We start from the raw sequence: 20904 nt of genomic DNA on the forward strand, positions 1-20904 counted from the left end.
ACACATATATATAGTACAATTTATGAGTTTACACTGCTCTCTCCAAATCAAGTCCATTCCTATAGGATTCTTGCTTATCTCCCCTCAGTCTATAAATATATGTCTCCTTCATACTGAGAACCCCAGCTTCCAAAAGTATCTACATATCCCATTTACTTCGAGTACTTCTTACATAGTTTTATAATTGCTGTGCTTATACCAGTGTTATGTACAAAAAGTTCACCTACGAAAAAGCTTGAGAATTTGTTTGCAGTTAAGCTTCCTACTCTGTCTAAAACTCTGTGTGTGTGTGACAGTCAAATATTGTGTTCCTAAATTACTCGACTTATCTCTTTTCTCTCCCTTTTGTATGACTGTGGTGTTATTTTGAACTGCAGTTGAATTCTTGGTTTTGATTTTTGTTTTCCCTCCTTTCCATCTTTCTTGATTTAATTAAAAATTTTGTTGTATAAGTGGAACATCTTTTTTTTCTTTCTTGCAGGCAGTCAGCTTGTTTTCTGGTTTGGCTTTCGTTTGCTTATTTTCTTCTAAGTTATGAGCACACTCTCGTGAGCTCAGTAGTTGCGACTCCTGGCTCTGGAGCTCTGGAGCGCTGGCTTAGTGGCTGTGCGGCGTGGGCTTAGTTGTTGAGTGACATGTGGGATCTTCTTGGGCCTGTGTCCCCTGTATTGGCAGGGGGATTCTTAATCACTAAACCACTAGGGGAGTCCCCACAGTAGTTTTGAAGAGATGCTTAAGTCCTTTGCTTTCTTTAAAAAAATATTTTTTGGTGTGTCAAGTGGCATGTGGGATCTTAGCTCCTGGATCAGGGATTGAACGCCCTGTGTTGGAAGCGTAGAGTCTTGACCACTGGATTTACACGGAAGTCCCTGTTTATTCTTGAATAAGGTTGTTTGTTGTAGAATTTTAGGAGTTCTCCATAGATTCTAGCTGATAATCTCTTGTCAGACACATGATTTGTAAACATGTTCTCCCATTCTCTGGGTTGCCATTTTACTCTGAAACTGTCTCTTGATGCTCTAAGTTGAGTGCTGGAGAATTGATGCTTTTGAACTGTGGTGTTGGAGAGGACTCTTGAGAGTCCCTTGGACTTCAAGGAGATCAAACCAGTTAATCCTGAATATTCACTGGAAGGACTGATGTGGAAGCTGGAGCTTCAATACTTTGGCCACCTGATGTGGCATGAGAGGGTTATTAGCCTTCTGTCTTTGTTGTATGCTGCAAGTAGTTTCTCCCAGTTTGTCTTTTAGCATCTCTTCAAAAAAGAAAATACAAATGGCCGATAAACACGTGAAAACATGCCCAACATCATTAATCATTCAGTTCAGTTCAGTTCAGTCGCTCAGTCGTGTCCAACTCTTTGCGACCCCATGAATTGCAGCATGCCAGGTCCCCCTGTCCATCACCATCTCCCGGAGTTCACTCAGACATCGAGTCAGTGATGCCATCCAGCCATCTCATCCTTTGTCATCCCCTTCTCCTCTTGCCCTCAATCCCTCCCAGCATCAGAGTCTTTTCCAATGAGTCAACTCTTCGCATGAGGTGGCCAAAGTACTGCAGTTTCAGCTTTAGCATCATTCCTTCCAAAGAAATCCCAGGGCTGATCTCCTTCAGAATGGACTGGTTGGATCTCCTTGCAGTCCAAGGGACTCTCAAGAGTCTTCTCCAACACCACAGTTCAAAAGCATCAATTCTTTGGCACTCAGCCTTCTTCACAGTCCAACTCTCTCATCCATACATGACCACTGGAAAAACCATAGTACAAATCAAAACTACAATGGGCAGTCAGTTCTTCACATCAGGCTAATTTATTTTGCTATATTTTAGATCTACTTGTCTAATTCCATTATAGAGCTCGTTGAAATTTTCATTGGTAACACATTACATTTATTAAATATCTTAGGTGGAACTGACATCTTAATTACTTTGAGGCATTTTCACCTAGAATATGGGACGTCTTTCTGTATGTTCAAGCCTACTTTTATAGTTTTCAAGAAAGTTTGTTATTTGCTTTATATATTCTAGATTTCTTCTTAAGTTTATTATTAATTATTTTCTTCTATGTTTCACTTGTAAATGGTGTCTTCTCACTCATTATATCTTCTAACTGGTTATTATTTGTCACCAGTGAGATATTTTATTCAATACTTACTGAAAGGACTCTTTTAGACTTATTTGAACATGAGAATTTTTATTGTTTCTCTTTCGTGTGTATGTGTATAAAGGAAAATATAAACAAATTATATAAGGTATACCTAAAACTGTTGGATATTCAGTTGAAATCTTCTGCATCAGTTTTTGATAAGGAGTTCTTGACATCTGTGTTAACGAACCAATATTATTCTCTTGGCCATTAAAATTATTGATGATGTAACATTTTTAAAGTGCTTCATTATCATCTTGGATTTTTTTCCAAGCCACTGTCACCTGTTTTGCAAATTTTGATTTTGGTGTTTACTTGATTTTTATCAGAATGTGTTAACAGAAGGTTTTAAAGATAAACCTCATATTCAGATGATACTTAGTGGTTTCTTGACATGAATGGTTACACTTAGTCAACAGAAATAACCACCAAATTTCGTAGGACTGCTGCCTGACCAAAAAAAAGATAACCACTGAATATAATATGCACATTATTTCAGAGACACTGAAATATGAAAATTAAAAGAGCCTTAGAATTGATGAAATGTGGTGTTTACTCTTGTGTTTTCTTGTCTATTTATATTTTCAGTTAACATTTTTTTCTTCAAAACCATGGTTTGACTGAAATTTTTCTTACTAAGAATGAAATTTCATTTTTGATAGATCTGATCCCCAACGTGGAGTGAAGGAAAGAAATACGGACTTCTAATTTTTAAAAATCATATCCTTTTAAATTTCAGTTTTAGTGCCTATGCTTAAATGAACATACTGCATTAGTAAAATAGTATATGCTCTATCCCACAGATGTAGAAGTCAGACTTTGGGCAAACTTGGCTTACTGGCAAGCAGTCCTGAGGCAGATGGTGTTTTCCAGACATGGCAGCAGCAGTGTCTCTGTCTCACGTTCTCACATATGAGGTCTCTGTCCCCTCTCTTTGAAACTGGAAGGGTTTTTGTGGTTTTCAGCTTATTGAGTGTGATAGAAGTGACATGATGTGACTTTTGAGGCTAACTGAAATGCTTGTGCTTTGGGGCCCTGAGCTGCCATGCAAATTCAACTGTTTGAGACCATGTAGCTGTGAAGAAGCTCAAATTAGCCCCTGCGGGGAGATCTTGTGGAGAGTCTCTGAAACTATAGAAGAGAAGGCTGTCCCGCCACTTTATTCTCCAGGAGCCCCTCTTTCCCCACTGTTGAAGGTCTAGCCACTGTGTGCAGCTGCCCCAGACTGGAATGTAAGAGCACTCGAATAGTTAGCATAGGGTTGTAGTTAACAATGCATTACATAATACGTGGACTTACTGACTCAAAATTTTAAATTTCTATTGCTTTTATTGAGATGCAGTCCACACATCTTAAAACCAACCATTTGAAAGCCCGCAGTTCAGGTACTTTTAGTGTATTCAGAAGGTTGTAAGACCAGTACAATATCCAAATAATTCCAGAATATTTTGTTCCTGCAGAGTGGTCCTGTACGCATTAACAGTCACACCCTGTTCCTCCTTCCCTCCAGCTCCTGGCAACCACCAATCTCTTCGTCTCTATTATTACTCATATTTAACATTTAATTTTTAAACTTGTCTGATTTTCTTTCTTAGCATATTTGAAATAATGCACTAGAGGGATCTGGAGTGTGCTTTAGACTGATAGAGAGGTGACAGCTGAAAATGTAACTGTGGAGAATCCAGAATTAAAAAGCAAATACAGTGCTTTATTATTCAAAGAATAGTAATGAATGACTAGTGAATGAATCTGTGTCATCAGGAAAAAGTTATATTTAGTTCTCTTTTTAAGAAGCCAGGGAATACTGCATTTAAATTTTAAACTTAAAAAAAAAAAAAAAAGTAAATGTCTTTATTTATGGCCGCCCTGGGTTTTGTTGCTGCACACGTGCTTTCTCTGGTCTCAAGAGTGAGGACTGCTCTTGGTCGCATCCTCCGGCTCCTCACTGCGGGGGGCCCGCCTGTTGCGAAGCGTGGGTCCCAGGGCCTCAGCGGCTGCGGCTTGTGGGCTTAGTTGTTCCTCAGCGCGTAGAATCATTCCGAGCTAGGGATTGGACCCTCGTCCCCTTCACTGGCAAACCTTAACCACTGGACCACCAAGGGAGTCCTGCATTTCTCGTTAAAAAGTTAATGGGGGAAATACCAAAAATGATAGGGGCGAGTCAAATTAGAAGGGATGCTTATTTCTGTCTCTAAAATGAAAACAGTAGATTTTAATGTCTGTTAGGCTGTTAACATTAGCATACATCCTGTCAGTAATGGATATGTGTTGTTAGTTATTCTTTAAAAAATTTCATATAAATTTTATCCTACTTTCAGATACAGATACATACATATATTTCTTTGTTTTATGAGAAAGATATCCAGGCCACCCATATATTTTACCTTTGGAAGGTTAAGACTTGGTAGAACTTGGATTTTAACTTTAAACTTAGAAATAATCATTTCTTAATAAAATATGGGAACAAATGTAGTCTCCAAAGTGGGATGCTTAAGATGACTCACTAAAGTACATTAACAAAGTATTAGGTGTATATTCATTTTCTTACTGAATAATAAAATAATAATAATAAATAGCTCTACGGTGGTAACCCTCATTCTGTCTGATGGTCAAATGAGATTTATAGCTTCCATGGCATCCTGAGGAAGCCTGGAGGGCTGATAATAGAAACCTCACCTAAGTGTTTCCTTTCGGTTTAATGTAGTACGTTTACTTGTGCCTGGGTGAATGAAATTAAAGATAATATTTTTTTAATAATAGACTTTTAGCAGTGATGAGAAAGGATTGTAAAAATCTTTTAATACTAGAGTTTCACTAGTTACAGTGTGGTAGTGTATCTAAACTTACACTTTAAAAATGAGTTAGGCATTTTCCTATTACAGAAACAAGGGTTTTCTAAATTTATCTTTTCTAAGTAATTGTCTGCAATTTTTATGAATATAAGCATAATGTGCCCCTCAACAGTTAGCTATGAGTGAGAAGAAAGTAACTTCGTTTTGAATGAAATTTGTCCTATGAAAATGGATATTTGGAAATATTTACATTATTTTCTTTGTTTCTGGAGAGGACATGTCACTTAAAAAAGTGCTTATATTTGAAAAAAAGAGGGACAGAATTTTCTAATCCGTTATTTTTTTCAAGGAGTTATATTGAATTTTGAATTTATATTTTAAAAACAAAGCAGCATTTTATAATAGTTTCTAAGAAAAACTGGAAAATTATACCTGAATTTCAGCAAAGCCAGCATATCTCATCTTACAGTTGAATTTATATGTGTTTGTATATTCCTCTTTCTAATCCATTGTGACATTAAAACTGAACTTAGACCTTCTGATTTCTGTTTCACAAAGTTCTTAAACCAGGATTAAAAAAATGCACATTCATTCACGTTCCTTTCAAGTAAGAAAAAAAGCAATCAAGAACAGAGTGGGCTTCTTTGGTAGCTCAGTGGTAAAGAATCTGTCTGCCAATGCAGGAGGCAGGCCCAGTGCGGGTTTGATCCCTGGGTTGGGAAGATCCCCTGGAGTAGGAAATGGCAACCCACTCCAGTATCCTTGCCTGGAGAATCCATGGACAGAAGAGTCTGGTGGGCTACAGTCCATGAGGTCTCAGAGTTGGGCGTGACTGAGCAGACTCACACACGCACAGAAGGGAATAATACAAAAGGTTTTTTGTATCAGTATAAAAATTTTAAAAATCATTTTTACCTCCTTTTCTTATTTTTTTAACATATTAGATTAGTATCAGTAGTCCATATATAATTTATGCATTAACATGTCTATGACCTGACTACTTACTTTTTTACTGATAGGAATGTGTAATCTGACGTTTGGAGATCATTAATCCAGATTATTATCTGCTATTACAGGGGAGAAATTTGAACTCTGCATCATTAATTAAGTGGTTTTGCCTGGAGGGCCCCTGTTCTTTTAGCTGTGTGAAGTTTGAGCTGACTATGACTCTGTATTCAAAGTAATTTGTATTTCACCAAGATTGTAAAGTTTAGTCAAACATTTTTTTGCTTCAGTCTCTTTCTTTTCTCTTCTGAGCCTCCAGTGACATGTTCATTAGCCTTTTTGATACTCTCACATGCTTCCTGGAGCCTGTTCATTTAATTCAATCTTTATTCTCTCTGTTCTTCAGATTGGATAATTTATATTGATGGACCTACATATTTGGGCTTCCCAGGTGGCACAGTGGGAAAGAGTCTGCCTGCCAGTGCAGGAGATGCGGAGACACAGGTTTGATCCCTGGTCAGGAAGATCCCCTGGAGTAGTAAATGGCAACTCACTTCAGTATTCTTGCCTGGAAGATTCCACAGTCCCTGGAGACGCTAAAGAATCTAACATGACTTAGCTGCTAAACAACAAAACAACCTGCATATTTACTGATTATTTCCTCTGTCATCTCCATTCTACAAATGAACCTGTCCAAGTTCAACATGTTTTTCAATAGATCTTTCACTTCTGAGATTTCTCTGTTGAGAACCTTTGTCTTGCCATTCATTTCTCACTTCGTTACCTTTGTCTTTACTTCAGAAAGATTATTTATGACAGCTGCTTTAAAATCTTTGAGAATTCCAACATCTGAGTCATCTTGTGGGCATCTGTTTATTGTCATTTTATTTCATCACATTTGCCTGGTTCTTGTTTGTTAAGTAATTTTGAATTGATCTTAAATTTTGTGAACGTTCTGTTGGTAGATCATGAGTTCTGTTGTATTCCTTGGAGAAAGTTGTTTTTTTTATTTTAACACGTAATCAACCTGGTTCGCATCAGACCATGGGTTTTGTCTTGCTTTCTGTGTATGATGATTTCAGTATCCGTTCAGTTTTCAGGACTTTTGCCTTTCTTCTTTGGGTCTGTCTCTTGTGTACATGTGCCACTCAGGGGTTAGTTAGCCTGAGACTTGATCAATTAAATTCTCAGAGCTCTTGCTTTGCTGGCTTCAGTCTGTCATGTGCATAGCTCAGGGGTGAGTCTGAGACCTGTGTGGATTCATAACAGGCTTTCTCCTCTCTGTGCCTCCTGTACCGTCTGCAGCCTGTCCCAGTTTGTCCGGCTTTTAAAACACATGGTTTCTATCAGTATTTTAGCTACACCCTCCATTACTCTGCTGTGCAGCTCCCTCAGGGTAGGGTCAAGGCTTGCTTTTAATTTTTATTATTTTTAATTAATTAAAAAAATATAATTTTTGGTGGGATCCTTGTTCCCCAATCAGGGATCGAACTCAGGCCTGGACAGTGAAAGCTTGTAGTCCCAAGCACTGGACTGCGAGGGCATTCCTAAGACTTATTTTTTAAATATTCAGTTCAGTTCAGTAGCTCAGTCATGTCCGACTCTTTGTGACCCCGTGGACTGAACCACGCCAGGCTTCCCTGTCCATCACCAACTCCCAGAGCTTACTCAAACTCATGTCCATCCCGTCGGTGATGCCACCCAACCATCTCATCCTCTGTCATCCCCTTTTCCTCCTGCCTTCAATCTTTCCCAGCATCAGGGTCTTTTCCAATGAGTCAGTTCTTTGCATCAGGTGGCCAAAGTGTTGGAGTTTTCACTTCAGCATCAGTCCTTCCAATGAATATTCAGGGTTGATTTCCTTTAGGATTGACTGGTTGGATCTCCTTGCAGTCCAAGGGACTCTCAAGAGTCTTCTCCAGTATCATGGTTCAAAAGCATCAATTCTTTGGCACTCAGCTTTCTTTATAGTCCAACTCTCACATCCATACATGACTGCTGGAAAAACCATAGCTTTGACTAGACGAACCTTTGTCAACAACTGTTGCTGTGGTATATATAAAGGAGCCTTTACTCGAAGAATAATTCAGCCATATGCTGAGGCTTGATCCTTGTGGGGTCTTTCTCAAAATCATGGCTCTTCAAGATCTTTCTGCTCTGATCAGAATTCAGACTCCCCCAGCCCTGAGTGATCTGTTAGAATTGTTTACGGTCCACAGGAGTGGTTCTCCTGACGGTGTTCTGAGTCTCCCACTGCGCTTGTGCAGCTCAGTATTCATCCGAAAGCTCCCGGGGACCACTGCTTAGATTTCTGGAGCAATTTCTCAGGTAGTCTTCTCCTCTGGTGCCCCACTCCTTGGATTCTGGCTGCCTCAGTCTACCTGAATTCTGATTTATGTGTCTTCAGTTCTTGAGATGGTCTCCTTAGCTCAGTTAAAAAAAAAAACAAACAAAAGGTGTCATCATTTTTCAACTCTTTGAAAATTGTGCTCTGCTGGGTTCTCTTTCCCCATTTAATAGTTTAAAAAGTGCCTCTAGGCACAGGGTTGGCAGGAATCTTACTTTGTTCACTTCTCTCAGGCTGATTCTGCCTGTCCAGTGTCTGGAAATAGTTGCTTAACTAACTATACTTTGTTTAGTTTTCTGTTGTTTTTGGTGAGAGGTTAAATTCAGTATTGGTTACTCTGTCATAACCAGTGGGATTTGTGTTTTCCCATTTTCTTTTTTACTGTAACAACTTATTAAATAAATTTGTGCTGCATATCAAATTAACCCCAAATATTGACGCTTAACAAAAAGACATGAAATTTCATACCATTACAGTGCCTCAGCAAGTTCCAGAATCTCAGCATCTAGCCCAAGTATGGGTAAGGCTCCTTAGGAGCAGTTTCTTAAGTAACACTTCCTGTGGACACTTCCTCTCGCTTTGTAGACTTGTAAAACTAGAGACAAGTTATCTGCTCCCACTCTAACATATGATGGTGAACTATTCTGAATACTGTGTCATACATTCACGTTTAAAAAGCAGAGGGGAATGCACAAGGGAGCTGCTAGTCTGTAGTATTGAAATTCAGACAAGTGTGGAAAGTTCCTTGGTTGAGTGTCAAACTGGGAATAATTTTCCAGGGCTCTTGATTTAGGTTCTTTGTTCTCCCATCTGAATCATGTTGCCTTTTCCAGAAAGAGTATCTTTATAGCTGGGCAGAAGCCTCAGCTTGCTTCCTACCAGTAAACTTCTGGGAGTCCAGAGACCTCTCTGTCCTCATACTGCCCTGTGTCTAGCTTCCTCAGTCCAAGCTGGCAGTGTTCCTGCCATATATGCCTCTTTTAAGAACTTTGTGAGTTTCCTTTGAATCTTCTTGGGGTTCACTCCGTTGGAGAAAGCCTTACCTATAAATATTTCCTAGATTCTAGATGTGGATTTGTTAAAGAGATTTGATTATACCTAATTGTAGGAGTCAGTTAAACTCTCTAGTTTAAGGAAGGCTCTTGTCTTTGTGTCTGACTCTGGAGTTTGAAGTTCATGAGGCAAGTGGTCAGGAAGAGAAGATGAAAGTAAAGTAGAGGAGACCAAGGGTAAGCTGGAGCCCTTAAGGACAGACTGAGGCCCGTGTCAGGTCTGGCTTGTTGCCTCTGAGCTTGTTGGTGTGAGTGTCTTGCAGAATTTGGGTTCCTTTGCCATGAAGCCTGACATGTACATCTGGTCCAGAAGCATAAGAAGTGAAAAGACAGTGGAGGGGAAGGTGGCGCAGTGGTCAGCCCAGCTGCTGTATCGCACCCTGGAGATGAGCTGTCAGATAAGTGAAAGTGCGTGTGAGCTCCCAAATGGCTGTCACCTCGATCCCAGCCTCCATATTTCCCTTTCTGGGATTGGAGTTTTGGGGAGTGTAGCTCGGCCTAGCCAAGTTGACACACTACAGTGCCACTACCAGTTAGATTGGAGAAGGGGATGGCGACCCACTCCAGTATTCTTGCCTGGAGAATCCCACGGACAGAGGAGCCTGCCAGGCTACAGTCCATGGGGTTGCAAGAGTTGCGCATGACTTAACGACTAAACCACCGGTTAGATATGTAAGTTGTTTGTTGCTATTTGTATAAATAATACTGTAACTTAACTAGTATGTATAAAGTGATTTAATTATTTTGGTTTATTGGGATAGATTTCTTTAAGTCCAGTTGCCGGATAAAATGATATAAATTTTACTTTAAGGCTTTTGAGACTTTTATAAATATATCTCATTCCAGAATGTTTGTGAGTGTTAGTCACTCAGTTGTGTCTGACTCTTTGCGACCCCTTGGACTGTAGCCCACCAGGCTCCTCTGTCTGTGGTATTCTCCAGGCACGAATACTGGAGTGGGTTGCCATTCCCTTTTCCAGGGGATTTTCCTGACCCAGGGATCGAAGGTGGGTTTCCTGCATTGTAGGCAGATTCTTTACTGTCTGAGCCACCAGGGAAGCCCAGAATTTCATTCCAGAATGCTTGTATTAAAATATAATCTCATGATGGTATATTGGCTTTACTGTGTCATTGCGTGCATATATACAGTATGCTTATGTTCATATGTCTTTTTTGTATCATCCACTCCATTCAGGTAGATGCAAAGACCAGAAGTGATTAAAGAATGGTCTGTTTTCAGTTTTTTTTTTGTTTGGTACTTAAGACATTTTTATGCCTTTTTTTTCCCCCCCTATGAATAATATGTTTCTGGTTCTATGAGTTTTTTTTTACGTACTTGTATATATCTCATTGTTAATTCTGCTCATGAAACATGAATATGATCCCAAATCAATGTATGCCTCTTGTATTAATATTTGATCTTGTGCTTGGTTGCTGCTTGATTTTTGCTGGTTAATAGATTCATTTGCAGTGATACATACTTGCGTTCTGTTCTTCTAAACTTTTCTTCATTGCTGATACTTAAAAGCATTTCTGGTTAATGTTTATTTTAGAGCTATTGAAGATTGGTTGAAGCTGTCCTGTTTCAGTGTGGGCAGGGTGAATGCAGTCAGTGCTCTCATTTTGGATAATGAAGTTTTCCCTTCTCTTTTGGAGAATTGTATGAGGTAGATGTAAAGATAACTTCCGTTAATGTTAATATTTTCAAGCACAATATTCTTTATATAAGTTAACTTAAAAATCTTAGAAAATATAAGGGCATATAATGCACAATCTGAGTAATGTGAGTTTCACCTTCCTCTTTTAATTTGTAAATACCTAAGTGTGTTTCTTTAAAAGATGAAGACTTTTAAAAAGTGAGTCATACCACAGCATCATTATCATTCTTAGATCACTTCACCAAGTATTCTGAATTCAAAATTTCCTCATGTTTTATTAGTATTTTGTTTTGTTTTAAATATGGTTGGTTTATTTGAATCATGAACCAAATAATGTGTATACTTCATTTGGTGAATGTGTCTCTTAAATATTTTTCAATCTATTGGTTGCCCTCACCTCCCTGTTTCCTTGCTATTTTTCTTTTTTCAATAGAATTGGGTCTTTTTTTTTTTTTCCTTCTATAGAATTTTCCACAGTTTGGATTATTTTCTGTAAATTGGTCAAGGCTTGATTAGTTTCAGTTTTGTTTTGTTTTTGTAATGAGAATTGTTTACAGAAACATTGCATCAGGAAGTGCTTAAAATCTAATATGTCTCTTTCTGTGATGTTAAGATTGGTAAGTGTGGGGTTGCGAATCCAGTGGGCTTAGATATTGTTAACTCTGTTTTCTGGTCCCATCACTTCATGGGAAGTAGATGGGGAAACAGCGGAAACAGTGTCAGACTTTATTTTTTTGGGCTCCAAAATCACTGCAGATGGTGATTGCAGCCGTGAAATGAAGACGCTTACTCCTTGGAAGGAAAGTTATGACCAACCTAGATAGCATATTCAAAAGCAGAGACATTACTTTGCCAACGAAGGTCCGTCCAGTCAAGGCTATGGTTTTTCGAGTGGTCATGTATGGATGTGAGAGTTGGACTGTGAAGAAAGCTGAGCGCCGAAGAATTGATGCTTTTGAACTGTGGTGTTGGAGAAGACTTTTGAGAGTCCCTTGGACTGCGAGGAGATCCAACCAGTCCATTCTAAAGGAGATCAGTCTTGGGTGTTCTTTGGAAGGAATGATGCTAAAGCTGAAACTCCAGTACTTTGGCCACCTCATGTGAAGAGTTGACTCATTGGAAAAGACTCTGATGCTGGGAGGGATTGGGGGCAGGAGGAGAAGGGGACGACAGAGGATGAGATGGCTGGATGGCATCACTGACTCGATGGACGTGAGTCTGAGTGAACTCCCGGAGTTGGTGATGGACAGGGAGGCCTGGCGTGCTGCGATTCATGGGGTCTCAAAGAGTTGGACACCACTGAATGACTGAATTGAATTGAACTCTATTTTCAAATTCCCTTGAACTTCTTACTTTTTTAACTGAATGGCTTTAGTAGTCGTTAGTAACTATTACTTAAATCCATTATTTGATCAGTGGTTCCAAATGTTGGTGATCTCAATTTATCATTTCCACATTCATTAGCTGGAATTTTTTGTAATGAATTTCTGTTCCAAAAGGAAAAAAAAAGCAAAAACAGGGTACATGCTTGATTCTTTCCCTTTGTTTTACATATTTCAGAATAATGTGTTGGTCCCTTTAATTGATTAATAACTTTTACTTGGCAAAAATTCACAGAAAAGTTTTTATTCAGACATCTTTTCATCTTAAGTATCATCACATAGTTGTGAGAACAGAATTATTACAGGTTCTTTTTCTGTTATAAAAAGTATTGATTTATACATTTTGCTTCTTTTGAAATCGTAATGTAGAACAAAAAGATTAAAGTTTGTAAGACTAATTATTGATGCATTTTTTAAAATTGCAATTTGTCCTGTAAGTTTGTCAGCCCTATTAACAGTATAAGAAGATATGTGATCAGACTATTAACTTACAGAAAGTGAGTCCATGTAATCTGAACTAAGAGAGAATTTGATACCGAAGCGCTTCAGTGAGTGTATATTGCTATTGGATGAAATTTCAGGTCGGAAATAGTTACATTGTTTGGTGTCAGGCGGTCAAGTTAGTATATTCTGTTTGATTGCTTTTGGAAAATGAGCTTCTATTTTACATAAGCGGGTAGGAGAAACATTAGCAAAAATTGCTTTAAAGTGCTTCTTTTTCTTCGGAAAATTCCTATATATTAAATGCACAACATTAGAAGTGTGAATCTTCTTCATGAAGTTTCATATTTAAAAAGAAAAAGAAGTTTCACATTTTTTAAAAAAGCATCCCTTCTGACCTTTTTTTAAATAGAAAATTTGTTAGTGGCTACAAGGAAGGGTCAGCTTATGTTACTTTACAGAGTTGGTGTTGCTGTTTAGTCACTAAGTCATGTCTGACTCTTTTGCGACCGCATGGACTGTAGCCTGCCAGGCTTCTCTGGGATTTCCCAGGCAAAATATAACACTGGACTGGGCTGCCATTTCCTTCCTTCAGGGATCTTCCCCAGCCAGGGATCAGACTTGGGCCTCCTGCTTGGCAGGCGGGTTCTTTACACTGAGCCATCAGGGAAACCCTACAGAGTTGGCTAAACCTGTCCAAACCTGGTCTGTCTTATTTAATCCTGATGTACTGTTTTCTTTCTTTCTTTTTTTTCCCCACCAGTTTGCTTCTATTCAACTTTTCTATAATGTTTGTTTTGTATTTGTCATTGAGAATCATTTTTTAGTTCTTATTTGTTGAAGCTATTTGAATACTGACTTAATTATTATTCCTGTTTATTTAAACCATTGGCTTTTTGACATATATGTTCACAATTTGACATTTTCAAAGATTTACTGTCAGGCTTTACTTAGTAGCCTGACTTTTGAAAGCCATTGCCAGGGCTGATTTTATATTACTTCAAATGCCCATGAGATGGTGCTCATTTGTCTCGTTTGATAGTATTGATGTTTTGTAAGATGTTTATAAGAGAATTTATAAATATATTGTTCTATAAACTTCTAACTTTCTTAATTATTATGGTATGGAGGTACATTATGCCACTATGGTATAAATATCTTATTCATCTTAGTCTAATCATATTTATATGTTTCTTCCTTAGTCTGTTGGTTGGCTAATATTATATGTTGGTTAGCTAAAAGTATTCAAATGAATGATACCTTTGATGCATCTCCATTTAAAAAATGTGTTTATTTTATATTGGAGCATAGTTGATTGGCAGCGTGTTAGTTTCAGGTTACAGAAAAGTGATTCAGTTATACATATACAAGTATCTATTCTTTTAAAATTCTTTTCCCATTTAGGTTATTACTGAATGTGGAGCAGAAGTCCCTGTGGTATACAGTAGGCCCTTGTTGGTTATCTGTGTTTTTAATAAAAATAGCAGTGTGTACATGTCAGTCTGAAACTGCCCCCACCCTTCCGCCCTGGTAACCATAAGTTTAAGTTTGTGTGTCTGTAACTTGTAAATTCTTTTCCCGTTCATCTTTAGGCTAAATCAGCGGTAATTCTTGTAAAACATAGATGAGATTTAGAGCTCTTACTTTTTCCACTTGCTCCAGCTGTTTGCTAAGTAAATTTCAGTATATATTATGATTAGAGAGGATGTTTTGTGATCTAGGTTCTCTAAACCGAAAGCATTCTACTAGTTTTTTGACCTCTATGTTTTTTTTAACTTTTAATACTTTATTTACTTGCTGGCTTTGTTGGCTGTGCTGGGCCTGTATTGCCGTGTGCAGGTAGCACAGCTGTGGCGAGCAGGGGCGTCTCTGTTGCAGTGCGCGGTCTTCTCCTTGGGGAGCTTCTCCTTTAGGGCGCAGGCCCGCTGTGCACAGGCTTCAGTGGCTGCGGTGTGTGGGCTCAGTAGTTGCTTCTCCGAGCTCTAAAGCACAGGCTCAGTAGTTGTGGTGTGCAGTCTTAGTTGCCCTGCAGCATGTGGAATCTCCCCGGACTAGGGATTGAACCTGTGTCCTCTGCATTGGCAGGTGGATTCCTATCCACTGTACCACCAGGGAAGCCCTGACCTTTATTTTTTGAATATATGTTTTAGGAAGACCTGAGGAACAGAGTCTATTTCTACATTTTTACCCTTGTCCCAACTATTGCTTTTGATTATTGAACTTTTATTAAATTTGTGTTGTATTGAGCTGGAGAAAGTAAACGTGGTCTGCATGAGGTAGAAAGAAGAACTGCATAGAGATAACGTCATGAAGAGGATCAAAGCCCTGAAAGAGTCGGGCCTGACTTACATCACAGCCCTACCACTGAGAGAGTCCCTGTGTCTGATAGCATGTGACATTTTGATTGCCTGACCTGTGTTCCAGACCACGGTGTGAAACGGCGCCATGACTGACATCCCTCTCAGCCCTATGTGAAGTCAGGAAAGAGTTCCCCCGAAAACCCAGAGGAAGGGGGATGTGAAAGCATGTTTGCCAGAGAAAGGTGTTAGTAATTATGGATAAATATGTCACCTTTCTGAGAAAGCAATGGCATCCCACTCTTGCCTGGAAAATCCCATGGATGGAGGAGCCTGGTGGGCTGCAGTCCATGGGGTCGCTGAGGGTCAGACATGACTGAGCGACTTCACTTTCACTTTTCACTTTCATGCATTGGAGAAGGAAATGGCAACTCACTCCAGTGTTCTTGCCTGGAGAATCCCAGGGATGGCGGGGCCTGGTGGGCTGCCGTCTATGGGGTCGCACAGAGTCGGACACGACTGAAGCGACTTAGCAGCAGTAGCAGCACATCACTTTTAAGGGTTGCTGCAAAAATAAAATAAGTGAATAAGTGAGCACACTTAAAGATATGCTCTATATTGTAGAGTTTTATAACAGTTTTGAATTTTTTTTTTTTTTTTGAGAGACAATATCCTGGATGGAATCAAATGGATTTCAGTGTGATTCCTAACTCTCTCACTTCTTAGGTTTGTGATGTTGGGCAAGCCATATACTCTTTCTGATCTAGTTTCTGTACCTGTGAAATGAGAATAATACTACCATTTGTATAGGGTTGTTGTTAGAATCTGGGAATAATGCCTGACAAGTGGTTCTTTCCACATTTTCCTTCTCAGTTTACGGTCTTGGTGGTCATAGGACTCATGTTAAGATAACTAATAATCCAAAGCAGTAAGTGTGAACTGTGCATGCTTTGCAATAGTCGGGTTCTAACCTGAGGGGGGTTAGAGTGGGGAATCATTACTTCCTTTTTGGTTTCATCTGAATATACCTTTGCAGAAGTGAGAATTGAGCTTTGAAGGGTGAACAAGGATAAGGAAGTAGAATTTTAAAGCTTGTTCTTGTTATAAATGTAGTCTGGACTGGCTGGATCACTAAGATTATGTGCAGACAGAATGGGCGCTGAGGCTTTTTTAGATTTTTTTGGGGTAAGCCAAGTGATAGGAAATTCATTCTGTGTGTAATGAGCCACAATGACTTTTATGCAGAAATTATTACATGATTAAAATGCTTGATACCGTGGTAATGACATAATGTTATTAGAATTTCTGAATTAAATTGCATTATTTTTCAGTGAGACTTTTTCTCATGTAGTTAATATTTTATTGATTTTAATTTCTGTTTATACAAATTAGATTAGGCTTTCATTGAAAATCAGGGTTTAGTTGATATTTTCGTTTACTAAGTGAATAGTAGATCTCAAATAGCTAATAGGAGCTAGATGAAGGCTTATGTTCTGTCTTGTTTGGATTTCAAGGCTGTGATCTTGTCTCTAGCTTCAGCCTGAGATTTCTGATGGCAGAATGCTGCGGAAGTCATTTAAATATTAATTCTTGCCAAAGCTGTCTAATTTTAACCTTGGTCTTTGTACATGTTTGTTTATACTGATATAAAATGTACAGTAATAGATGTTTTGGGAAATAACTGGTACATTGACTTTAATGTGCTTTTGTTTGGGAGTATCTGTTAATTCTATTATATTTCAACTTTTAGCACTGCTTACCTTTCTGGTTTTGTAATATGTTAAGCTGTAGGAGACTCCTGATTTAGTGTTTAGCCCGTTTGTACAATTAAGAATGAAACATCGACATACGAGCAAGAAGGAGCTGTGCTGGGTCTTGGCTTTGCTGCGCGGGCTTTCTCGAGCTGCAGTGAGCAGGGGCTACCCTGTGCCGTGTCCCCTGGTCTTCTCACTGCAGTGGCTCCTCTTTGGTGGCTCCTCTTGTGGCAGCTCTAGCGCACGGGCTCTGGAATGCACAGGCTTTAGGAGTTGTGGCTCGTGGGCTTAGTTGCCCTGAGGTATGTGGAATCTTCTCGGACCAGGGAGCAAACCCATGTCCCCTGCATCGGCAGGTGGATTCTTAAACACTTTACCACCAGGGAAGTCCAAGGCTTAGTTAGCGCTTTTGAGAATAAGATACAGAAATACCATTTGGATATTTTGCTTTTAATGCATTTATTTTTAAATAGCTGATTCATTAAATTCTGCTTCCCTATCCACCTTCCTCTACAACCTCCAGTTTGCATTTTCTGTTCTTTGAGGGTAAAACATCCCACATGATACCAAGACGAAAAAGAAAATGAAGATGGGTCATGTATTAAAGACCATCTTATTTGATAGTAAGATGTTAGTTAGTTGTAGTATCTAATCTAGGCTTAGTGATCTGTGGAGTGGTATTTTTCTGGGATTTTATTGGCTATCAAATACATAACTTTTTTGTGTTTGTTTAATACTTTATGTAGGTAATACATTAACAGTACAAAAAAGTCAGTATAATGGCTTATTTCACTCCCATGTCTGTGCCACATGTTTGCAACAGCTTATTCCTGCCAAATCCTCTCTCCCTCAAAATTAAGTCAGTCACTGCTAAAGAAAACCTGAAAAATAACTATTATTATAATCTTAAATCTCCTTCCAAATTTTCAATAGGCTTTTATAAACAAATATAAAATATTTTTATGTTTAATATCTTTTGAAATGTATATTTCCAAGTTATATACATGCAGAATTGAAAAAAGTGGTGGTCTTACAGGAATATTTTAAATGTAGTTATTTCTTTGTTTTAATCTCTTACTTATTTTTTTCATTATGGTTAGAACACTTAACATGAGATCTAGCCTTTTTTAAGTGTCAAATATAGTAATATTAACTATAGACATGAAGTTGTACAGCAGATCACTGGAACTTTTTCGTGCTGGTAATTGAGACTTTATTCTCATTCAGTAGTGACTGCCCGTTTCCCCTTTTCCCTAGCCCCTGACAACCACCATTCTACTCTCTGATTCTTACTTTTACTATTTTAGATACTTCACATAAGTGAAATCAGGAAGTATTTGTCTTTCTCTGACTACCTTATTTCGCTTATCATAATGTCCTCAAGATTCATTCATGTTGCAGGATTTCCTTCTTTTTATAAGACTGAATAATACTCCATTGTGTTTATATACTGTATTTTCTTTATCCATTCATCTATATATGGACATTTAGATTCTTTCCATTTCATGGCTATTTGAATAGTGCTGTATTGAACATTGGAGTGCTAGTATCTCTTCTAGCTCCTGATTTCAGTTCTTTTGAATAAATACTTAGAAGTGAGATTGCAAGGTCCTATGTAATTCCATTTAAATTTTTTGAAGAATTTCCTTATTGTTTTCCATAGTTGCTCCATCATTTTTCATTTCTATCCGCAGTGTGCAAGGATTCCAGTTTGTCTACATCCTTGACAGTACTTGTTTTTTTGGGTAATAGCTGTCCTTTTACACATAAGGTGATGTCTCTTTGTAGTTAAAAAATTTTTTTTTATTTTTGACTGCATTGCTCTGTATGTTGGATCTTAGTTCCCTGAACAGGAATCGAACCTGTGCCTCCTGCAGTGGAAGCGTGGAGTCTTAACCACTGGACCACCAGGGAAGTCCCTCTTTGTAGTTTTGATTCAAATTTCCCTGATGGTTTGTGAGGTTGAGCATCTTTTCCTAAAACTGTTGGTCATTTGTATGTCTTCTTTGTGGAAATGTCTATCAAGTCTTTAGCAGATTTCTTAATTGGATTATTAGTTTTTACTGTTGTGTTGCAGGTGTTCCTGATGTATCTTGGAAATCAATCTCTTGTCTGCTTTATACTTTGCAAATATTTTCTCCCATTCTGTAGATGTCTTTTTATTTTGTTTATTGTTACTGTCTCTGTCTGGAAACGTTTTAGTCGATATAGTCCTTCTTGTTTATTTTTGCTTTTGTTGTCTGTGCTTTTGGTGTCAAGTCCAAAATACCATTGTTGAGATCTAGAGCTTTACCCTAGGTTTTCTTCTAGGAGTTTATTGGTTTCAGATCTTAAGATTTGAGTCTTAAATCCACTTTGAATTGGTTTTTGTGTTTGGTGTAAACTTAGTGTCTGGTTTCAGCATGTGGATGTCCAGTTCTCCAGCGCTATTTGTCGAAGACACTGTCCTGTCTTGTGTCTTTGTTGAACATCAGTTGATCACATCTGCATGGATTTATTTGTGGGCTATTTTGTTCCATTGGTTTATGTGTCTTTTAAAACGTATCATATGGTTTTGATTACTGTAGCTTTGAGATGTAGTTTGAAGTCAGTAAGTGTCATGCCTCAAACTTGGTTCTTCTTTCTCAAGATTGCTTTGGCTATTTTTGTGGTTCCGTTTGAGTTTTAAGATTATGTTTTTCTATTTCTATGAAAAATGCCATTGACAGGAATTGCATTGCATCTATACTTTGGTTTGAGTAGACTGGACATTTTAACAATATTCTTCCAGTCTATGAACATGGAATATCTTTCCATTTATTTGCATCTTCTGCAATTTTTGTCATCAGTGTGACCTTAGTCTTATAGTTTTCAACGTACCAATCTGTCGGAGTCCAGCTCCAGCAGCCCGGGATTCAACCTGAAGGGATGAGCGGTGTCGGTGAGAAACTGAGGCAGCCTCTCAGTTTTTTTTGGACTGCCTGTTTATTTCAAGTTTATGATCCTCTTTTATACTTTTACAAAAGCATTAGGTCAGAGGTTTGATATTTTTAGTTCCCATTGACCCAGATTTATTTTTCTCCAAAAATCATTGTTGCCCCTCAAAAGGAGTTCCTTCCTCAGCGATTCTCTTATCTACTTTTTCTCATGTGTCCTTGTGAATACACTGTAACTCATGCTAATGTCTGGGCCGCATACCACATTCCTCAGTTTATTTCTTATCTTTTTAAGTCCTGTTTGCCCCTAGTATCCTAAGCTCACTATTTCTTAGAAAGGGCTTCTAGCTAATAATATCCCTCATTTCTGTAAGCTGTAGTAGAATATGCTAACTCTACAGCAATCCTTAAATCTTTAGCTTCTATTTTAATTATTCCTAAGCCCTAAATTCAGCAAACTCCTTTGCCATAAATACTTTTCTCACAAATGGGCTTCAGATAGCAATCCCTCCCATGGCCTCAAGCTGTGGCCTGTGTGCTCACCCTGGAACACTTTTTTGTAAAAGTGCTTGAACAAATGTCAGTGATTAACTTTATTAATTATTCTTTGAGCACAGCTGCAGAAGGCTTTATGCCTTCTCATGCTCCTCTCAAAAACAATAAGCACCTTAGTATTCTCTTCAGTCGACTCAGCCGAGGAAAGGAAAAAACAAGTCAGAATCACAAAGCCCAACTCCTTCATTCCGGGTCCGTGCCTGTGGAACAAAGGGAGGGGGTTTAGGGCCGTGCCTCCATTTTGTCAGTAATGCCTAACGCGGCTCCCGACACCAATCTTTCATCTTTTGAATTCAATTTATTCCTAAATATTTTATTCTTTCATTTTGCTATTCTAAATAGGATTGTTTTCTTAATGTCTTTTTAAGGTAGTTGTTAGTGTATAGACATGCAGTTGAAATTTTTTAATATCGCTTTTGTACTGCAACTTTATTGAATTCATTTAGTTTAGCTGTTTTGTGGTGGTTTTCACAACTTCTATGGGATCACGTCATTTACAGAGAGAGAGAATTTTATTTCATCCTTTCCAATTTGGATGCTTTTTCTTTCTTTTCCTTGCCTAATTATCCTAGCCTAAACCTCTAGTAATTGTGTTGACTGTGGTGGTGAGAGGAGACACCCTTC

At 38.4% G+C, this 20904-nt stretch overlaps 1 protein-coding gene and 1 non-coding gene across 13 annotated transcripts in view; one reads left to right on the forward strand and one right to left on the reverse strand.

Moving 5' to 3' along the window:
• Window positions 1–20904, forward strand: part of LRBA (LPS responsive beige-like anchor protein) — a 746530-nt gene that overhangs the window by 39524 nt on the left and 686102 nt on the right. The gene's annotated exons all lie outside the window — the stretch shown is intronic.
• Window positions 18652–18724, reverse strand: TRNAW-CCA (transfer RNA tryptophan (anticodon CCA)). The gene has a single exon. It is a non-coding gene; the product is annotated as a tRNA-Trp (tRNA).

The sequence above is a fragment of the Bubalus kerabau genome, chromosome 16, assembly GCF_029407905.1.
Source record: "Bubalus kerabau isolate K-KA32 ecotype Philippines breed swamp buffalo chromosome 16, PCC_UOA_SB_1v2, whole genome shotgun sequence".
Lineage (NCBI taxonomy): Eukaryota > Metazoa > Chordata > Mammalia > Artiodactyla > Bovidae > Bubalus > Bubalus kerabau.